General features: G+C 43.4%; 1 pseudogene; it reads left to right on the top strand.

Moving 5' to 3' along the window:
• Positions 1–11,192: 11,192 nt before the first annotated feature.
• Positions 11,193–22,632, top strand: part of LOC139159542 (uncharacterized) — a 32,698-nt pseudogene continuing 21,258 nt past the window's right edge.

The raw sequence follows: 22,632 nt of genomic DNA, 5'->3' as shown, positions 1-22,632 counted from the left end.
ATCAAGGCAAGTTTGTCTTAAAACAGCAGGAGGGCTAGTTTGGTCATCCTGCACTTGACATTTGCCTCACAGCCCAGTTGGGTGGCCTAATTTTGGACAGAGACTTACCAGTCTTCTTTTCACCCAGGCTAGGAAGGGATTCCAGAAGAATTCTTTCAATTTCATCCCATCTCCCAAACTCTCACAACTTAAGTACTAGGAGACCCCAAAACCCCAATAGTAGTTCTTCCTTGGATGGAGTTGAAGCCTGTTTCCAGATCTCCACAGCTTCTAGACCAGTGATGGTGAACCTTTTTTTCCTCGGATGCCAAAAGAGCGTGTGAGCACAATATCGCGCATGTGCGAGTGCCCACACCCATAATTCAATGCCTGGGGAGGACAAAAACAGCTTCCCTTGCCCCCACTCCGGAGGCCCTCTGGTGGCCGGAAATGGCCTGTTTTCCAACTTCTGGTGCGCCCAGTAGGCTCATGCTTTGCCCTCCCCAGGCTCCAAAGGCTTCCATGGAGCTGAGGGAGGGTAAAAACATCCTCCCCACCCCCTGGAGCTCTCTGGAAGCCAAAAACACTCTTCTAGAGCCTCTGTGTGAGCCCAAAATCAGCTGGCCAGCACCCACATGCTGAGCTAGGGCAACAGTTTGCATGCCAGCAGATATGGCTTTGTTCTAGACAGTGGGAGAGAAACCTGAGCATCAGTTCCAAGGGGCGTATATAAGCGCACTAGAGTGCCTTCCGTCCCTTGTCCTATAGTCTCTCCTATATCTCGTATTTCTTCTCTACTATATCCTCTATAACCTTCGTGGTGTATTATTGTGTATTGGACTAACTAACTAACTAACTAACTAACTAACTAACTAAATAAATAATAAATAATAAATAATAAATAATAAATAATAAATAATAAATAATAAATAATAAATAATAAATAATAAATAATAAATAATAAATAATAAATAATAAATAATAAATAATAAATAATAAATAATAAATAATAAATAATAAATAATAAATAATAAATAATAAATAATAAATAATAAATAATAAATAATAAATAATAAATAAATAATAAATAAATAAATAAATAAACCAATCAAACAATCAAACAATCAATCAATCAACCAACCAACCAACCAACCAACCAACCAACCAACCAACCAACCAATCAATCAATCAATCAATCAATCAATCAACCCATGAGAGAAGCTGCACATTATTTGTCAGACATCTTGAGTAGTCTTCCTATGGCCTGTCCTTATTTATTATTTTATTTATTTATTCAATTTTTATGCCGCCCTTCTCCTTAGACTCAGGGCGGCTTACAACATGTTAGCAATAGCACTTCTTAACAGAGCCAGCATATTGCCCCCACAATCCGGGTCCTCATTTTACCCACCTCGGAAGGATGGAAGGCTGAGTCAACCTTGAGCCGGTGATGAGATTTGAACCGCTGACCTTCAGATCTACAGTCAGCTTCAGTGGCCTGCAGTACAGCACTCTACCTGCTGCGCCACCCCGGCTCTCAGTAAATGCTCGGCTATCATTAAAAAGCTCCCTCCAAGTCCTCGACTTACGACCACTATTGAGCCCAAAATTTCTATTGCTAAGCGAGACAGTTGTTAAATGAGTTTGCCCTCCCCATTTTAGCAGGCAATCACTGCAGTGGTTAAGTTAATACAGTTGTTAGGTGAATCTGGCTTCCCTGATGACTTTGCTTGTCAGAAGGTTGCAAAAGGGGATCACATGACCCCAGAACATTACAACCATCATAAATATGAACCAGTTGCCAAAGCGTCTGAATTTTGATCGGGCGACCATGGCAGTGCTGCAATGATGGTGTGAAAAATGGTTATTTTTCCCCCCCAATGTCATTACACTTTCAAAAGGTTACTAAACAAACAACTGCAAACCGAGCTCTACCTTTGCAGAGCTGTTTATGGTTGTGATAAGTGTATTACAGTACCAGCAATACACTTCTTGTTATATTGCTGCACTTCCCATTCCTTCTCCTCTAACGGAGCAACATATTTTGAAAGGAGGGCGGGGAAAAAAAATCTCTGAATTGTCTTTATGTCTCCCTATAACATTTGAAGCACATTATTTCCATACCAGTGAATTTCATGAAGACTCCAAGGATGGGGATTAATAAATTGCCACTGAATTGAGAAAGAACAATGTGTCGCTCCAATACAAAACCTGATCTTTCAGTGAACTAGAACTATGGTATATATTTTTAGGTCTATAGATAAAGTGTGCCTTGTTGCTATGATTTTCACAGGGCTGCATCCATTTTCAGATCACCCCCTCCACACACACAGAGAGAAGCTTTATTTCCTTATTTAATCTGCCCACCACCCCATTAACTCAAGTTAAATCTAATTACCCTGGCATTTTGCTTCCATAATTAACCTTGAAAGCATAGCTGATTGCAAAAATAAGCTACTTGCAGTGCCAAATTGATGGGGGGGGGGGCCATAGATCCCACCAAACAGTAAAAATTAAATGCATGCTTCCTTAACAGAGCATCCACCCAATACAGCCTTGAATAAAATAAATCTATTTAGGGATTACTTTCTTTCTCCAGAGAAAGAGAGAGAGAGAGATGTTGTCATGAAGGAGCTGGGGTGGCGCAGTGGTTAGAGTGCAGCACTGCAGGCTACTTCAGCTAACTGCTAGCTGTAGTTCAGCTGTTCAAATCTCACCACTGGCCTGAAGGTTGACTCAGCCTTCCATCCTTCCGAGGTGGGTAAAATGAGGACCCAGATTGTTGGGGGCAATATGCTGATTCTGTAAACCACTTAGAGAAGACTGTAAAAGCACCATGAAGCAGTATATAGGCCTAAATGCTATTGCTATTGGTGGGGCGTGTTGTGTGGGATAGGTAAACAATTGTAAAAGTCCATTTTTTAAAAAAAGATTACAGTTTGCTTTTTATCATTTCATTTCTGGTTTCTGTGCATCAGGCATTTTCTGAAGTATTTGATGGTGATGATCTGAGATATAATGTCCTCTTCAAATTAGTTTCAAGTTCCTGTCTGTAAAAAACAAAGGAACTTGCATACATTTCGGTAGGCAAATCTGTGCAAGTATTTAATGAATTGTTAGGACAGCAGAAAAAACAATTGCAATCAGCCCCTCTTCCATTGATGACCTGTATGTATGTATGTATGTATGTATGTATGTATGTATGTATGTATGTATGTATGTATTTATTCATTCATTTATTTATTTATTCATTTATTCATTTATTCATTTATTTATTTATTTATTGGATTTGTATGCCTCCCCTCTCTGGAGACTCGGGGCGGCTAACAGTGACAATAAAACAGTGTACAATAGTAATTTGGTATTAGAAATGATTAAAAATCCATTAATATAAAAACCAAACATACATACAAGCATACCATGCATAGAATTATAAAGGCCTAGGGGGAAAGAGGATCTCAATTCCCCCATGCCTGGCGGCAGAGGTGGGTTTTAAGTTGTTTACAAAAGGCAAGGAGAGTGGGGCAATTCTAATCTCTGGGGGGAGTTGGTTCCAGAGGGCCAGGGTCACCACAGAGAAGACTCTTCCCCTGGGTCCTGCCAAGCAACATTGCTTAGTTGACGGGACCCGGAGAAGATTCACTCTGTGGGACCTAACTGGTCACTGGGATTTGTGCAGCAGAAGGCGGTCCCTGAGGTAATCTGGTCTGGTGCCATGAAGGGCTTTATAGGTCATAACCAACACTTTGAATTGTGACTGGAAACTGATTGGCAACCAATGCAGACTGTGGAGTGTTGGTGTAACATGTATATCACACAAGATAGAAAGAGAAAGTATCTACAGACCCCTCACATCCTGGACATAAGCTGTTTCAACTTTTCTTCTCAGGATGCCACTCTAGTGCATTGGATGTCCAGACAATTAGACACAAAGACAGTTTTTCCAGAGGTGAAAACTACTTACCTTTCCTACTGGTTCAGAAGTGTATGCACATGCTTTTGCAGCCCCACTCTGCTTGCGCACACACTTCTTCACTGAAATGAATCAGACCAGACAGATATAGTGAAGACGGTTCCGTTTATTCAGCTCTTTTGCAAGTGACTCCAGCAAGGAATGTGTCTGAGCTGTCAGTGTCAAAAACAGCTCTATTTATACTTTAAAGGCTCGCGCCTAAAAGAAACGGCCGCGCGTCTTAACCAATCAGACGCGACCTTGATTTATTCACATTTAAATTGTCAAGACAGTATTTTTTACAGAATTTCTTTTTACAGACTTAACACCCCTCCCTCATTGGTTGAGTACAACTGTCAATCAGTGAGCCATGTGATATAATCCTCCAGTCTGCTTGGCCTGCGTGAAGTTCGCTCAGACCTGCGCAGATCATTTGCGTCTGGGATTTCCACGGAGGAGGATGGCTCGCTGTTGTCTCTTGTATGCGCCTGGGCCCGAGTTGGGGCTCCGGCCTGCGGCTGAGGATATGTTGGCGTTGCAGCGATTCCTGATGAGGAGGATGGCTCGGAGTCATTGGTGGATGCTTCTGGCCGTGGTGAGTCCATTTGGCAATCAAAAGTTTCAGGTTGTGTGTAAGAGTCTGCTTGGGGGGGAAGAATTGTTGTTAGCGGCCTGTTCGTTGTTAGGTGTTAAACGCCCCCACAAGTGATCTATGTGCCGCTTCCATGTGCGGCCATCCTCTAGCAGAATAATATATGTTTTAGGAGCTGTTTGCTGGATTATTTTTCCTTTGAGCCAATTCAAACCCCCATCAAAATTTTTTGCAAATACATTTTGCCCTAGGTACAAACTTCTTTCAGGTTTTATACATATTACATCATTATAATTATTTGTACAATAACGGGGGTGCAACCTGTCCAGAGGGGACCTTATTTTTCGACCCAATAGAATTTCTGCAGGGCTTTTATTTGTGATGGAATTTGGGGTGATATGTTGCATTAATAAGAATTTATCTAAATTGTGTTGTATTTCCCCTGGGCCTGCCCTGCGAAGTGCTTCTTTGGCTACCCGAACATAACGTTCTGCCAGACCATTAACCCATGGCAAATAAGGGGATGTGAGGGCATGTCTGACCCCCAAATTACTTAAAAAACATTCAAATTGTCTGGCAGTCAATTGTGGCCCGTTATCAGAAACCAGGATGTCTGGACACCCATGAGTGGCAAACAAGTGGTACAAAGCTTTTATAGTGGCACAAGTAGTGATGTTTTGCATGGCTATTATTTCCACCCATCTAGAGAAAGCATCTACTACAATCAAAAAATTCTGAGATGCAATAGGGCCCGCGAAATCGATGTGTATACGTGACCATGGCCCAGTGGGTTTCTCCCATTCAACCGGTGTTGTTTTAGGGGGATTGGGACGTGACTCCTGGCAAGGGTCACAGTTTGCTACCCACTGCTCGATGTCTGTGTCTAGGCCTGGCCACCACAAGTGTCCCCTGGCCAAACCCTTCATTCTAACAATGCCTGGGTGGCCCTCATGCAGCATACATAGCACTTTTTGTTTTAGACTGTTAGGAATGACCACCCTGTCACCCCATAAAACACAACCCTTCATGTAGGACAATTCCAACCTTTTTGATTTAAAATCTGTTAGTCCTGCTTCCTCAGGGTCTCCTAACCAACCCTTTTGTATACAATTGATGACTTTTAGCAATATTGGGTCCTTCTTGGTGTATTCAGCTACCTCTTTGGCTGTGGTGAGAGGGTTTTCCTCAAAGTCTAATAGCAATATGTCCTCTGACGGGGTTGGGTCTTTAACTAATTCTGGCATGGGGCATCTGCTTAGGCCATCTGCATGGTTTATTGCTTTTCCCCCTTTGTGGGTTAATTCATATTGATATCCTGATAGAAATAGCGCCCACCTAATCAATCTGGGGGACATGAAAGGAGGAGTTGGCTTGTTAGAAGCCAGTAGACCTAATAGGGGTTTGTGATCTGTGATTAGTTCAAAACTCCTCCCACACAGGTAGTTGTGAAATTTCTTCACGCTAGATACTAGGGCCAGAGCCTCTTTGTCCAGTTGGCTATAATTTCTTTCGGCCATGGACAGTGTCCTGGAGAAAAAAGCGATTGGGGCTTCTGTTTTGTTAGGCATTATATGAGCTAATACCCCGCCTACCCCATAAGCCGAAGCGTCACATGTAAGCCTTATGGGCAATATTGAGCTGTATTGAACCACTACGCTTTTAGATGTCAACAATTGTTTTATTTTGCGAAAAGCTTCGCGCTCAGGTGTGCCCCAGGTCCAGGGAATTCCCTTCTGCAGCAGTCGGTGTAGAGGTTCTGCTGCCGTTGCCTTCTGTTTTAGAAAGATAGAATAAAAATTAAGAATGCCCAGAAATGCTTGGAGTTCTGTCTTATTATTTGGCTCGGGTGCTTCTGTTATGGCTTTTAATTTTTCTGTTGTGGGGTGGATTCCCTCACCGTCTATTCTGTAACCCAGGAATTCGATGCTTTTGGCTCCCCATACACATTTGTCTGCTTTTACTCTCAAACCCCTGGATTGTAGCCTGGACAATACTTCTCTAATTCTTTCATTTAATTGTGACTGGTTGTCCCCAGAGATAAGGATATCATCAAAATATGGGGTGGTTCCTTTGATGCCTGCCAATAGCCGCTCCATTAGGCTTTGGAAAATGCCCGGGGCTATGCTAACCCCAAATTGTAAGCGGGTGCATCTGAAAGCACCCCTGTGAGTTACTATGGTCTGTGCCAGAGATGTGGGCTCATCGACCGGAAGCTGTTGGTATGCCTGTGCGAGGTCGATTTTAGAGAAGACCCTTCCCTCCCCTAGTGAATGCAGGAGCTGTTGGACTACCGGAATTGGATATGGGTGGTGTTGGAGGGCTTTATTTATACAGTGGAACCCCGACATAAGAGCTGCTCTACTTAAGAGCAACTCGAGATAAGAGCTGGGAGGGGAGAGATATTTTTGTTCTACTTACAAGCCCAAATTCGAGATACAAGCGCCAAGGAGCTGTCTCCTGAAGCCAAACGCTAACTTCCGCGTTCGGCTTCAGGAGACAGCTGTGAAGCGGCGCGCGTGTTTTAAAAGGTTGCAGCCGGCCTGGGGGGCTCGGGGGGGTGCTTGCAGCTTTCTTTCTTGCTCTTTTTCTTTCTCTCTTTTACCTTCCCTTCCTCTATTTCTTCTTTTCTTTCTCCTTCCCACCTTCTTCCCTCCCTCCCTCCCTTCACTCATTCCTCTCTTACTCTCCCCTTTCATAAGTTTCCTTGCTTCCTTCCTCTGTTCCTGTCCCTTCCCTCTTTCCTTCCTTCCTTCCCACCCTCCGTCCATTCATTCACCCATTCCTCTCTTGATCGCTTAAAGCCGGTCCCTGGTGCAAAAAGGGTTGGGGACCTCTGTCCTACAGGATTGGGTGGCAGAGAAGTTGAACATATGTAAATTTAAAAGTTTAAGAAAGTTTACAAGTTAAGTGAAAGAAACTTCATTATTCATTTATATGTACATGTACATTTCTTCATTAAAAACATGTCTTTCTGCATAATTTAGACTAACTTTGTGAGTTTTTTGAGGGCTGGAACCAATTAAAATTATTTACATTAATTCCTATGGGGAAAAGTCGTTCGAGATAAGAGCTGCTCGACTTAAGAGCCCAGGTCCGGAACGAATTAAACTCGTATCTCGAGGTACCACTGTAGTTGCTTTGTAGTCTGCACAGACCCTTAACGAGCCATCAGGTTTAAGCGGTGTGACTATAGGGGTTTCCCATGGCCCTTGCTCCACCGGGACTAGAATGCCCTGAGCTATAAGTTTATCCAGTTGGATGTCCAATTTAGGGAGGAGCGGTAAAGGAACCCTGCGAGGCTTGAGTCTGACAGGGGGAACCTTGGGGTCTAGAGAAAAAGAGATAGGGGGCCCATTATATGTGCCCAATGTAGGGCTGAAAACCTCAGGAAACTCTTGAACAAAGTCAGGAATATCATTAGCAGCATTAATATTGTAAATTCCCAATATTTCAATACCCAGAGGAGACATCCACGTTAACCCAAGGAGGGAGTGTTTAGCTCCCTCAACCACAACCAATGGAAGAGAACATTTACATTTCTTAAATTGGACAGGCACATCTACTTTCCCCAATACAGGTATAACATTTCCCTGAAAATCCCTTATGACCAGAGTTGTCTGAATTAAATCAGATTTAAGAAAATTAGGCATATACATTTTAAATTTGTCCCAAGGCATAATAGAATACTTTGACCCTGTGTCCAATTCCAAATTACAAGGTTTGCCATTTAAAAGTAACGAGATGACAATTTTGCTCCCTTTTTTCGTATTTGTGCAATTTACGTAAGTTTGTGCGTTACCTCGTGAGTAGTCACGGTTAACGGTGGAGTAGTTTCTTCGGTTGAAGCCTCTGGAAAATTTGTTGTCTCGCGGTTGTTGTGCCTGGTTGTTGAATCTTTGTTGGCGGGGTGCAGAGAAGGACTCCTCGGGTAGGGGCGCTCTGCATGCCTCGGCGATGTGCCCGCGCCAGTTGCAGCGGCGGCAAATAGCGTCTCGGAACGGGCAGCGTTGTCGTGAGTGGTTCCCTCGGCATCCGGGGCAAGGGTTGGATGGTCGTTGGTATCTGGGCTGTCTGGCTTGGTCAGATGGCAGCAGGAGACAGGTGTCGTCGTCCGTAGCAGCTGGGCTGAGGTCATCTGGTGCCTCGGCGTGGGAGCCAGCAACGGAGATCTTTGAAACGGTTTCTTTTTTCTCGTGTTCCTTTAGTTCTTTTGCGGCGGCGTCAGCTACTTCGGCAGTTTGAGCCAGCTTAATGACAGATTGAAGCGTTGGCTCGTCTTCTGTTAGGATTTTATTTCGGACTGCGGCGTTTTTCATCCCAAAAATAAGAGCGTCGGTGAGGCGAGCTTCCGGGCGGTCAAATTTGCACTTTGACAGCACCGTGCGAAGTCGCGTGGCGAATTGGTTTATGGATTCCGACTCGCGTTGAGTCATTCTGGAAAATTGGTGTCTGTAGACTACGGCAGGTTTCGTTGGTTTAAAGTGATTGGCGAGTCTTGCTTGGAGGTCGTCCCAAGGAACGGCTTTAGCCGGGAGCGGGTCGGTCAGCGTTTGGACGAGATCGAAGATTTCAGTACCGCAATAATTTAGAAAAATCGCCCGCTTCCTGTCGGCTTCGGCTTCTCCCATTCCTGCCGCTTCAAGGAAAATTTCAAATTTTGCCATGTAGGCGTCCCATGACGACTTTTCGGGGTCGAAGTAGTCGGGAGCCCGGCCGATCTGGAGGTTATTCATTCTTGACACGTGGATTCTTCGTTCTCTCGTCACCAGTGAAATGAATCAGACCAGACAGATATAGTGAAGACGGTTCCGTTTATTCAGCTCTTTTGCAAGTGACTCCAGCAAGGAACGCGTCTGAGCTGTCAGTGTCAAAAACAGCTCTATTTATACTTTAAAGGCTCGCGCCTAAAAGAAACGGCCGCGCGTCTTAACCAATCAGACGCGACCTTGATTTATTCACATTTAAATTGTCAAGACAGTATTTTTTACAGAATTTCTTTTTACAGACTTAACATTCACCCTCTGCACAAGCGCAAAATGCTTTGCACATGTCCAGAGAGTTTAAAAAAGGGGGGGTTCCGGGCGGCTGGGCGGAGCCTGGAGTTGCCAATGCTATCAGTCAGACAAGAGTTCCTTGTCTCGCAGAGACCAGCGCATGGGCATGTGTGCATTCAGTGCATGGCCATATTCACATCAGCATGAGATTCAGCTTCTACGCAAGTGCTGGAAGCGAAATCTCACATGAAGATGCTCAAACGCATGAGATTTTGCCGGTTTTTGTTGATTTCTTTGCTTCCGCGCATACATGGGTAGTGCATTTTCACCACCACATTATAGTGTGGTCCGTACTGCATGCAACCCACTACTTCTACCAGTTCTCTGAACCAGTGGTGGCTGCTGTTACAGGTACCACCAAACCGGGTAGAACTGGGAGCATTTCACCCCTGAGTTTTTCCCTGTATACTATCACTGTGCGAAACGCATAATACTCACAGCCCTGTCTTATGCCTACAGATGTCTTATGCCTACAGCCCTGTCTTATGCCTACAGTGGGACTGAATGAATATTATTGCTCTCATCTTTCCTATTACCCACTCCTATTGATAACTTATGTCTAATTCTTTGTTGGTTGTATGTTATGATTTATGATTGTGTTCTGTGGGGCTCTCTGGTAGAATCCTCCCAAAAATTCACAGGTACAAATTTCAGACACACACACGTTTGAAAATTCAAAACAATGTTCTTTATAATGAAAATTCACTTAAACCAAGCCCTCTTTTTGTACAGTAAAGAGCACTCGTCTCCAAACAAACTGGTAATTTGTACAAGTCCCTTATCAGTTCTGTGATACTTAGCTTGCAGCTGTGAGGCAATTCACAGTCCTTCTTTTTTCACAAAGTGAAACACACTTTGCTCTGGTTTAGTTTCAAAGCGGGGAAAAATCAGCACACAAAAGGTCAAAGTCAGTAAAGCAGTCATGAAACAACAACGATCAGATAATCCTCCACAATGGCCAAACCCACAGGCTGCTATTTATAGCAGCCTCACTAATTACCACAGCCCCACCCAACCACAGGTGGCCTCATTTTCTTTGATAATAATCTCTCAGTTGTTGTTGCCTATGCATCGCTCTCCTCATGTGTGGCTGTATCATTAACTTTTGTTCTGAATCCATGGAGGAGCTAGATAATTGATCTCCTTCTGAGCTGTCTGCCACACTCTCCTCCTCCCTGTCACTCATGTCTTCTTGGTCAAAGGAGCCTTCATCATCAGATTCCACCGGGGGCAAAACAGGCCTGCAGCATGTGGATGTCTCCCCCACAGTCCTTGGGGCACGAGCTGGGCCAGAGCTAACCACAACAGATTGTATCTTATGATTTATCACTTTGTTGCATGTATGTACCCTGATATCATATGCACCACAGACAAATATCTTGTATGTCCAATCACACTTGGCCAATAAAGAATATTCTGTTCTATTTCTATTCTATTACAAAACTCTTTTAAAAGTGAATAAGATATAGAAATGTGTATAATCAGGTAAAAAAAGAAACACACCCTGAGACCTAGGATGGAATGGATACTGAAATCTGCAGACGGCCAGTTTGTTGTTATTGGTTTCATCCTCATCTTGGTTATCTGGGTGGAGAAAATATAGGACTGGAGAGGGATGACTGCTTCTGACCATAACATTCATAAAGGCTTATTCAGAAGAAAGCAATGCCTTGCATTTTCTTCTCCAAAGCTTCAAAGTAGAGAATTTAACAAGCTTTTTAAATCCCTGAGAATTCAAGAAGATGCAGTAGATGTGAATCATGCAGCTTTTGACTTAAGAAAAGATTTAACGAGAAATTCCCTTTTAAAACTGTGGTACTAAATATATACTCTGCTTTGGATGATGGGAATGCAGTAGAGCAGGAGTCGGCAACCTTAAACACTCAGCCATTTGGACCCTTTTCACATAAAAAAGAAAACACCCGGATCCAGAAAACTCTTCCTGTGCCTGACTATTTTTTGAGCGGCCACAAAACTAGCATATATAGTTGAATTAAAGATTCTGTTTTCTTCTGAAAGTTTTCTTTTCTTGGATTTAGCCATGGTTGTCCTACCCGGGGTCGGAAAGGTTAATTGCAATTTGGTGGGTGTTGCACATTGGCAGTTGTGATGCATATTTTGAGCAACAGGGAGCCCCAGCCGAAGGATGAAAGAGCCACATGCAGCTCCACAGCCATGAATTGCTGACCCCTGCACTACAGCCCATGGCTAGCCATCAGTCAGAAAAGTTTTGAAAAACTAACAGAGGGCTGAAAAAAGTGGATTAAGAATCAAAGACCATTGGGAGAACTTAATAAGGGATTTCAGAGTTCGGTTGTGTTTAAATCAGGTATTGGGAAATTGATAGGTGGTTAGTAGATAAAATCCATTCTGTAAAACTCTATATAATTGGAAATGTGGATCTGGGGGTATTTCTTTTTAACAATTATCCTTTCTGAAATTTTATAGAAATGGCTATTAGTTTTGCCTTGGATTTTCTTTTCTTAGCTCCCAGGAAGCGTGGGGTAAAAGAACCAGTTGAATCTCTTCAGGAAGTGAGTCGCTTCAAATCCAAAATTTTATCCACCCACTTATGTGCTCAATGTTGGGTTTAACCACTCTACTACATGCTTGCACTGTCTTGTAAACACATCTCCATGGTCGGGTCGCAATTAACTGACCAGTGTGTCACCTTTTGATGACCAAAAGGGGCAGGTACTCTGCAGACTATATAAACCTCTGCAGAGTAGATGCTCCCCCCTCTTCTGATCCTCTTTTCGCCTTGATGACCCTTCCTTGTCCACCTCCTGTGTGCTCCATTGTCCTCGGCTGAGGACACATGTGTGAGATGAAATCCAAAGCCATCCTCACACATGCGATCATCCAGAAGTTATTAATATGGACTGGAATATAAACTTATCTGCCTGCGATTTGTAATTGCATGAATCAACATAATTGTAAGTCAAGATTGTATTTTTTCATCTTTATGAAGGAGTGATCATTCATTGCTAACAAATGGGATTCTGAACCACGTGTTATTTCTTGCCATGCTAACTCCGCTGCAAATTAATCCAGATGAACTCTGCTAATACAAATAATATTAACAATAATCAAAATACCCAACACTCAAGACCCCTGCTGCAAAATCTTGCCCTTCTGCAAACTATCCATAAGTAGACAGGTCCTCCACTATGATGGTGCCTCTTTTCCTAGTGAAAAGACAGCTCTACTATATCTTAAAATCTTTAGTAGGCAACACCAAGCAGTTAGACCTACATGGTATTCAACAAAATATGATGGTGGTGGTGGTGGTGATGATGATGATGATGATATCCCTTCAATCATGTGTAATTCTTGGAAATTCCATGGACCAAGTATCTACAAGTCTTCCAATCTTACACTATTCTTTGAGTTGTTCTATATTCCGGCTGATGTTAGTTTTGATGGTGTCCAGCCATTGTGTTCTTTAGTAGCCTGATTTCCCTTTACCTCTAACTTTTGCAAGCAATAAATGCTTTCTTCAGTGAATTCCTCAGCATGACATGGCCAAAGTAAGTGAGATGCGGTTTTGTGATTTTTGCCATCTAGAGGCATGTCTGGCATTATGCACTCAATATTTGCTTCTTGTTACTTTTGCTGTCCAAGGAAAATGCAGGGGTCTTCTCCAGAAGCACAGCTTCAACCGCAACAACACAAGAGCACGCAACAGATTCAAACTTAATACAAACCGCTCCAAACTTGACTGTAAAAAATATGATTTCAACAATCATGTTATCGAAGCATGGAACTCATTGCTGGACTCAATTGTGTCAACCCCTAACCCCCAACATTTCTCCCTTAGACTCTCCACGATTGACCTCTCAAGGTTCCTAAGAGGCCAGTAAGGGGCGTACATAAGTGCACTGGTGTGCCTTTCGTCCCCTGTCCAATTGTCTTTCCTTTCTCTCACTTATCATATATATTTTCTTTCTTTCATATATCCTCTCCTCTAAGTTCACTTTACCCTTATATATATTACTACGTGTCTATTTTTCTTCCTATGCATTTGTGTATTGGACAAATGAATAAATAAATAAATAAAATAAATAACTCAAAAAAGTCAGTTTTCTAGCTGAGCCGTTTTGAATAGACAGTGCCCTGAGCGGTGTTTAGAAGTTGTAGTAAAAAATTGTCAGGATGATCTCTGCAATGAAGTGAAGTCTCACTCCTTCTTTACCACACTGCATATCGGGCATTAATACATTAGAAAGTGTCCAGAGTTACTTTATGAGAAGAGCCCTCCACTCCTCTACCCGCAGCAGTATACATTGTGCAACCAGACTTGAAATCTTGGGCTTAGAAAGCTTAAAACTACTGTACATCACCTTTGGTACGACCTAAGCATAGCTCATAAATTTATCTGCTACAACATCTTTCTTGTCAATGACTTTTTCAACTTCAATCGCAACAATACACGAGGATGCAACAAATACAAACTCAACCACTGTGAACCGCTCCAAATTTCACTGTAGAAAATACGACTTTAGCAACAGAGTGGTTAATGCCTGGAACTCACTACCTGACTCTGTGTTTTCGTCACCTAACATCCAAAACTTTACCCTTAGACTGTACACTGTTGATCTCACTCGATTCCTAAGCAGTCGGTAAGGGGCATGAATAAGCACACCAGTGTGTCTACTCTCCTTGTTCCTGCAAAGCACTAATGTTCCTGTAAAGCACTGATGTTCCTGTAAAGCACTAATGTTCCTGTAAAGCACTGTAAAGTGGTATGTAAATCTAAATGCTATTGCTATAGCTTTATCTATGTATATTACCAATACGTACTTGACAAATAAAAATAAATCAAATAAATGAAATAAAAATAAAAATTGGTTTCAAATTCCTGGCCATTTATGGATTCCTTCAGTGGCATAACTCAGGGTGGGTTCTTCTTTTCTTCACTGTTGGTTCATTCCCTGATGTGCCAAACACATGCACATGTAAAAACAGTACTAAAAAACCAGTTTATGTGTGCACAGAAGCAAAAAAAGAGATAGCAACACCTACGGTGACATTAAGAGAGCCGGTTTAGAGGCATGACAAGCCTGGTTCACTACCGGTTCCAGTGACCCAGGCCGCCAAGTTACTACTGGTAACTCTTCCATAGAACTGGTCCGAACCCGGAAGAACCCATCTCTGGCATAACTCTCATGTTTTGCCTACCTGTGCTGTCCCCAGAGACAGAGATAGTTGGACTGTATTTAGGCATGTCTCTTTAAGATATTGCATTAGGGGAAATGTAGTGAAATTGCACTCTGGGTAATATAGTTCTACATGTGACCACATTTGTGTATTCCTATTGGCTCTGACTTGGGATGAGGGGTAATTGGAGAGAACATTCCAGAGGGTCTTTGTCTTCACTCACTAACCCAGCCAGCTACACCTAAAGCCTGGGTCAATTCAACCTCTTTTTACCTACACAATGGGAAAGATTATACTGCAGAAGAAACACATCATAACTGTGATTTATGGTGAGAATTCCTGTAATAAAATTATTTGGGATATTTCATTGTGCTGAGTTATCTGACTGGGAAAAGTTGAGCTTGTACCAGAACACTACCCATTGATAAAAATGAACCGCGCACATTCATTATCAAGTAACAACTGAAAGAAAGGATGTACATTTTGCTTTTGTGGATACTATATTTATTTATTCATTCAATTTATATAGCTGCCCATCTCATATACATGTTTCAAAAAATATAGAAACAATACAAAAAATAGCTAAAGACAGAGCAAAATGTTAAAAACAAGACAAATTATTTAAACCAGAAAAATATAATGCATTCACTAGAGAGGAAATTCCTCTCTTCTTTAAAGTGACATTACCAGTAGAATCTCTCCTTGCTTCTATTTTTTTTTTTTAAAAGAAGTTTACAGTATGGAGTCCTGTTGCATAGCTACTTCTTTAATCAGAAGTTTTATCTGTTGCTAATTGTCCCCAGTTTATCCAGAACTGTCAAATAATTATTAAAATCTTTTTCTCCCTTCAGATTAGCATTCAGACTCCTGCCCAGGTATTAATTAAGTAGGTCAGATCTGTAAATTAGGGGGGAAAGGCACAAGGTCCATGTTTGCACCCTTATTTGTACATAGTGACTATGCTGTCAAGTTGCCCTATTAACTCACTACAGTTGTCAATTTGTTTACATCTGTTACAGATTGGCTAAATGGAGTTTATGATAAAGTCAGAGACCAAAAGAATTAAAATATGTTGAAACGTCTCTGCTTCATCTCATGTAGTAAGAACTGAAAGAAAGGTGACACCTCTCTAGAGGTAGGATTAGAAATTCACATAAAATCTCCCTATGCTGTCCAGCAGTGCCACTGAAAGTAATCCTGGAGGACTCTTCTTCCGACAGCAGATGTGGTAGGCACATGTCAAACCTTTATGGGCCTGAAACTATGCTCCCACCTCTGTCGTCAGGCGTGGGGAAATTTATTCCCCTTGGCCATTTCCACTTTATGTATGGTCTGTATGAGATGTATGATTGTTTTTTTATGTTAAGGGTTTTAAATTGTTTTAATGTATTGGATTTGTACTATTTCTTGTTGTGAGCCACTCCGAGTCTTCGGAGAGGGGCGGCATACAAATCTAATTAATAATAATAATAATAATAATAATAATAATGCTCCAGAAAAAGGCAGGACTAAAAGAAAAAGAAAAGTAAACTGCATGCAGTAATTGCTATTTAGTAAAATTAATTAATTTTAAAATCAATTTCTTATCAAGATACTTTGTAAAATTGTTGGATTCCCCTACGTCTACATTCATACACCCAGAGACCATGCAAATCTGGATTCAACAATACAAAAAATGGACATGCTCGAGTTCAATGGTATTTACTTCCTGGTAAGAATACATAGGAAGTTACTAATTCTTTGAGTACAGATTTCCTTGTCCAATTTCTCTGTGAAAAGTGGGTGGAAATTGGAAGAGATCATTGGAGTGCTTAGTAGATTATGTTGGTTGCCAAAAGGAATTGGGTCAATACACACTTTTGGTGTGTCACAATTCAAGGTGCAGTGGTTAGAGTGCAGTACTGCAGTACTGGTTGACTCAGCCTTCCATCTTTCCGAGATGGGTAAAATGAGGACCTAGATTGTTGGGAGCAATAGGCTGACTCTGTAAACCGCTTAGAGAGGGCAGTGAAGTGTTTTGAAGTGGTATACAAGTCTAAGTGCTATTGCTAAGTGCTATATGTATTAATGAGGCTTGGAAGGACAAATCTTCAATTAATATTAAAGACAATTCATAGGTGGTACTTTCAAGGGAAAAAAACCTCATCATCTTTTTTTTTCTGGACAAAGGACCGACAGTGGTCATTTGATGGAGGAGGAGGAGCTGCCCCCCCCCGTGTAGGGGCAGGGCAGGGGGGTCCATCCACACAAATTTGTTCTGAGTTTAGCGCCAAGGGCTCTTGTTCACGCCCCTCCTGCAAATTTCGGCACGTTTGTGGCGGATGTGGGGGTTCCCACGCCACACATACCTGTACACAGTCCAATGGGAACAGGGACACGAGGGACGGGAGTAAGCAACCCATTCCCGTGACCGAGGGGTCCCAGTCTGGTCAAGCTTGACCGCTTACCCAGCTTCCTGCAGGGGATGCGCCCTACCGAGTGAGCTGTGCTACCCTCAGGGGCATTTGGGGGGTTTGTAGGACACCGCCAGGGTCAAAGCGGGGCAATTTTTCTTTCGAGGTGCCTTCCGCGTAGTCGCGTGAGGGCTAGGAACTTGGACATCCCAGGGTGGGAGTAGATGGGTGCGGATCTTTGGTTTGGCACACGCCATCCCGTAGGCCCCGCTCTGCGCTATGGCAGCTGTTTTAGCGGACCCCGCATCTGGCCATGGCCGTGGGAGGTCCGCAGCCTTGGGTATGTTAGGCCCCTCATTAGGGTCCTTGTTAACGGCTGGGTTTTAATTGTTAATTGTTTTTTCAGCCATTCTGTTCCCGGCCCGGTGTTTGGCCCGGTGGCCACGTTTCGTTTTGGGGCCGGAAAATGCCGCTGCGAAGTCTCCCGGGATCGCAGCTGTCTTGAGGGCTTGAGGTCTGGATGTCATGGTTGGTCCACAGGCCCTGCGATGGGAGGGCTCCCCCCCTGGTTTTCTGGCCGGCGCTGTTCCGAGAGAGCCCCCGAGTTGTTGGTTTCCACCTTGGGGGCCGTGACCTTGGTGTTTTCTGTGGCTGGGCGGTGAGCCCCCAGCCTGCGATGACCTACGGGCTATCACTGCTGTTTTTCAGTCACACGTGGCGTGTGGTCTGGTTCTCCTTAGATTGGCTGGGGAACGCTGTTATTTCTGAAATTGTAATAGGCTAGGTTGAGAGTCCACCTGAGCCATTGGGAAGTGTTAAGGAGTTGGTGGGATACATAGGTTACATCCCCTGTTACATTCACCTCTCAGTGAGGGGAATGCCATTTTCCTGTCGGACCTGCAGAGGTGCCTCCAGGAATTAGTTTAGGAGGCTGGGTGGGGGTCGGGGGGCCAAGATTGAGATCTGACCCCCCTCTGTGGCAGGTTAGGGGTGGAAATGGGCAATTAGAAGCGACTGCGCATGCTCCTTTGGGCATCCTTTAAAGGGTGATGGACCGCCTCTCTCCAGGAACTAGAGGTTGGAACAACTTCGGGGATTGGAGAGAGGATGTCCATGGGAATCACCGGATCCAATTTCCCACGGGGATTGGAGGGTGAACTCCTCCCACACGACGAAGGGGCATGGCTTGGATCCAGGTGAAGGTGGCTACCTTCACCTGGTTCAGCAAGGAGTTTTTGCCCAATGTTGCCAAGGAAGTTTCTGGTAGGAATTTCCGCCCCGTTAGTTTTGGCCTCTGCAGGTCCTTAGTTATGTTGAATTTAAATATTTAAATTTACGTATTTAAAGTTACGTTATTTAAATTTATGCTAATTTAATAAAATGACCCTTATTTAATCCACAATATGTCTCAGCGTCTTTACTCTGCTTCCGGGGCAATTTACAGCTTCCTTCTCTCCAGTTATTCAATGCTTTCTCAAATGGTCCTCAAATCACCTCCCCACTTTTGCATTTTAAAGGCTTTATCTCTTCAGAGCTGTTGTATTTCCAGTAACTCACTGAGTCTGAGGAGTTGATTCTTATCATGGAATCGATGAAATGTTCCCGTAGGATTATTTTATGCCAGAATTGTTCTGATCTGTTTCCTCCGAGGACAACACAAAAGCTGAGTTATCATCAATTGCAAAAGCTGGCAGGGCCTGCTAAAATCTGGGTGGTACCTCTGCAGGATGCTGGCCCTGCCAGGAAGACCCACAACGCTTGATTCTTCTTTTTAGGAAATAAGCCATGAGCAACAGTAGTGAATTCCAGATGGATGCAATTAATTCACCAGCTTATTTTAATTCCCCTTTGCAAACCTATTAGCGCCTTTGTAGCCTTTTTTTTTCAAATTAGTATATGATAATCTCTCCCAACTGTGCCTGCTGACTTTATCTGACTTTCTCCACTGACTAGCAGCCATTCTCTGGAGACAATGAACATTTTAGCACTAACTCCCTCCCAAGGCTGTGGGGCCAAAGCAATTAACAAGCTTTTGGCTTTGAATAAGCACACAGATCCAGGATAAACTCAATTGAATGAATTGTTTGGTTGGGTCGAACTCACCAAACTGATAATAATGAAGTTATTTTGTGTCTGTGAGTATCCAGCATCTGATGTTTGTGCTTTAGCAGAATTCTCTTTCATTTTTCCTAGGTTTCTTTACTCCTTCCTCAACTATAAAGTGAAACATTTTGTTCAGCACTGAGAAAGAAATGTATGTTTTTCAACAGTTGCTTTTGTAAGACTGCATAGCTCTCTTAATTAGAGATGCTGTTAAGATTAGAAGGACAAAGGATGTGATTTATTAGAAAAACAAGTCCCTCTAACCTATTTTTACTTGCAATGTGTGTTCACAGCATGCTTTCCCCTGTTCAGATTTTGAGGCATATATCTGCAACCTAATATTCTCCAGTTCTTTTGGACAAAATATTCTCCTCCCATTTAGAAGGCTCTTTAGGTGTTGTTGTCTTTCAAGATGTTGGCAGATTTCATTAAAAGAACATTAGCTACCTCTGTGAATCATGCATTTGCCAATTTGGCTATCTATAAATACAATCCTAATACCAGCTTGGAATGCAAAGTGCTTTTTGGCTAATGGAAACAACTCATTCCAGAATAAGCATTTAAGCAGCGCAGCTATTAAAGTGAGACAACAAAGATGATTAGGGGGACAGGAGGCTAAATCATGCAAAGAATAGTTGCAGGAATTGGGTGTGTATGTCTAATGAAAAGAAGGACTAAGGGGTGACATGGTAGCAGTCTTCCAATATTGAGGGGCTGCCAGAAAGAAGAGAGAGGGCAAACCTTTCTTCCAAGCACCTGAAGGCAGGACAAGGAAGAAGGGAGGTAAACTATTCAAGGAGAGAAACTACAACTAAGGAGGAAATTCATGACAGAACAATTAACCAGTGGAACATCTTGTCTTCAGAATTTGTGGGTGCTCCATCAATTTCGGCTTTTAAGAAGAGATTGGACAAGCACTTGTCTGAAATGGGATAGGATCTCCTGCTTGAGTAAAGGGTTGGCCTAGAAGGTCCGTTCCAACTCTGTTATTCTATTATCTAATAGTTGTGCTTTTCAAAATCCATTCCCAGGTAACTAGCTGAGTTCTTCTATAACTGGGGAACATTACCACAAAACAGCTTCTGAAACTGTCCCTAAGGAATTGGTTGTTCTATGTAGTTCAACAATCTAAAGCTTTGTTGTATTTATAGACCAGCTGAGCTCTTGGCCTCCAAAGCTTCTGCTTGATGTCTCCAACTTCTCATGCTCTTTCCTCCTCCCCCTCCTCCTTTAAACTTGTATGCCACCCACCTCTCAACAACTCTGGACAATGAATAAAATAAAATGCAAGAAAAAAAACAAATGCAAGAAAATAAAATGCAAGAAAATCAAGAAAAAAAAATAAAGATGGCAAGTGCAGAGGTCTCATTGTTCCCTGACAGTGGCTCTTTGTCAGAGTGGGGATCATCCAGATCCTGAGGTCTGAGCGCATGCACAGCTTCAGAGGGTTATGTTCCAGGGTCCCAATAGATGACTTTGCTTAACAGGAAGAGCCAGGCATATACCAACCCAGCTAGAATGAATTGGGAGGGCTGATGTTAAGGGAGACAGGCAGTCCCATAAGTAACTGAGCTCTATGCCATACAGGGTTTTATAGGTGACAGCCAGCACCTTGAACTACACCTGGAAGTAAACCAATGCAACTCACAGAGATGTTACACCAGTTTTGGGTTGCTGAATGGACCAGGGTGGGTGGGATGCCGTTCCAGCAGCGAAAATGGAGCTGCGTCTGCAGTTCCAGCTGGCCGGTGGGCAGGCAGGCACATCAAAAATGAGATTTGCTTCCTGCGCATGCAAAGTAAGCCAAATCCTGCGTGTGGATGCGTGCAAGTGTGAGATTTCAACAATTTTTGGCAATTTTTTGCTTCTGCGTATGTGTGGAAGCAAAAAAATGGGCAAAAGTCACCAAAATCTCTCCTCGCACAAGATTTGACTCCCTGTGCATGTGCAGAAAGTAAATCTCGCTTTGATGTGCGTGCATGCGCACTGGGGTCACGGAGCTCTGCAGGAAGCACAGTGGTAGCAGTGGAAAATGGAATCCGTCCCTGTATTATATGTCCATTACTGCTGGTGTTGTTGCATTCTGGATCACCTGAATCTTCCTAATGGTTTTCAAGGGCATCAGAACTCGTATTCTTAAATTATTATGCTAGAAACTCAGTCTAGTGGCCAATTATCCAACATGCACCATAAAGTTGTTACATAAGAAGCATTTTGTCATGGACGTACCTCTGGCCTCATCTCTGGACATGAGTTTGGAGGGGTCGTCGGAAGAGTCAGATCCTGACATCTCTGAGGAAGGGAGTGCAGGTGTGCATGGAAACATGGACCAGCAGAGGGTTTCATTTTATGGAGCAGCCACAGCCGGAATGACCAGTTGGGCAGCAGGCTGATCCCATGTAGCTGGGGCAGGTTAACCTGGAGGCTTCAGCTAAAGAACGGGGAAAACTGCCTGCAGCCACTGAGGATGAGGAAGTATAATACATACCTCCTGTCTTTCCCCCAATCAAGGAGGCACAGAGTGGAGAGGTGACAGGTAGTGTTGGGAGAACCGAACTCACAAAGTATACTGAACCCGAACCTGAACTTTTCCAAAAGTTTGGCAAAAGTTCGGGTTCGGGTTCAGGAGAATGCCAAGAAGCGCTGCTGCCCAGCTGTCACCATCCGAAACAGCCGGGGCACTTCTCGGCATTTTCCCGAATGCCAAACCCAGATACTTCGGGTTCGAGAGAACGCCAAGAAGCATCGCCGCCTGGCTGTCACCTTCCCAGAAGAGCCAGGGAGCTGTCGGCCGGTTGGAAGGTGCAAATGGAGGTGGGGAATCCCAATAGGGGATTCCAGGGGTGGAGCTTTGACATCACGGAGACATCCTTCCTGGAGTTCCCCGTTTCAGAAGGTGACAGTTGGGTGCTGGTGCTCCTCGGCTCCTCGAGTTCGGGTAAAGTTCGGGTTTGGGTTTGGCACCGAACCCAAACCTTTACGGAAAAAGTTTGGGTGCCGAACTCGAACCCGAGCTTCGTTGGGTTCGCCCAACACTAGTGACAGGTACAATGCCACTAGTCAGTCAGTTACTCATGAGGAGGTATCCTTCTCTCCCATCATGAGGGGCTATATCGGTGTTGCCTATTTAATCCCAGACAAAATAATGGGCATTGCTGGAACAATGTGTGTGGATTGCTTTCTGTATGATTCCTGCTTCTTGTGTTTTGCCTTTGAACTTGTGTTGAACTTTGGGCCTCTGGTTTGTGCCTTGACCTGGTGCCTTGCCTCATGGACTAATTCAAGGCTTTGAAACTTTTGCTTTGTTCTGACTTTTGCCTGGCTTCGGGAATTGAGATTGCCCCTCTTGCCGGCTCCTTAGAACGTCTGGTGGAACTTAGAGGGGGAGGTATGAGCCTT

The sequence above is a fragment of the Erythrolamprus reginae genome, chromosome 2 (genome assembly GCF_031021105.1).
Source record: "Erythrolamprus reginae isolate rEryReg1 chromosome 2, rEryReg1.hap1, whole genome shotgun sequence".
In the NCBI taxonomy this organism is placed as follows: Eukaryota; Metazoa; Chordata; class Lepidosauria; order Squamata; family Dipsadidae; genus Erythrolamprus; species Erythrolamprus reginae.
Note: the sequence above shows the minus strand (reverse complement) of the source record. Positions and strands in the feature narration are given on the sequence as shown.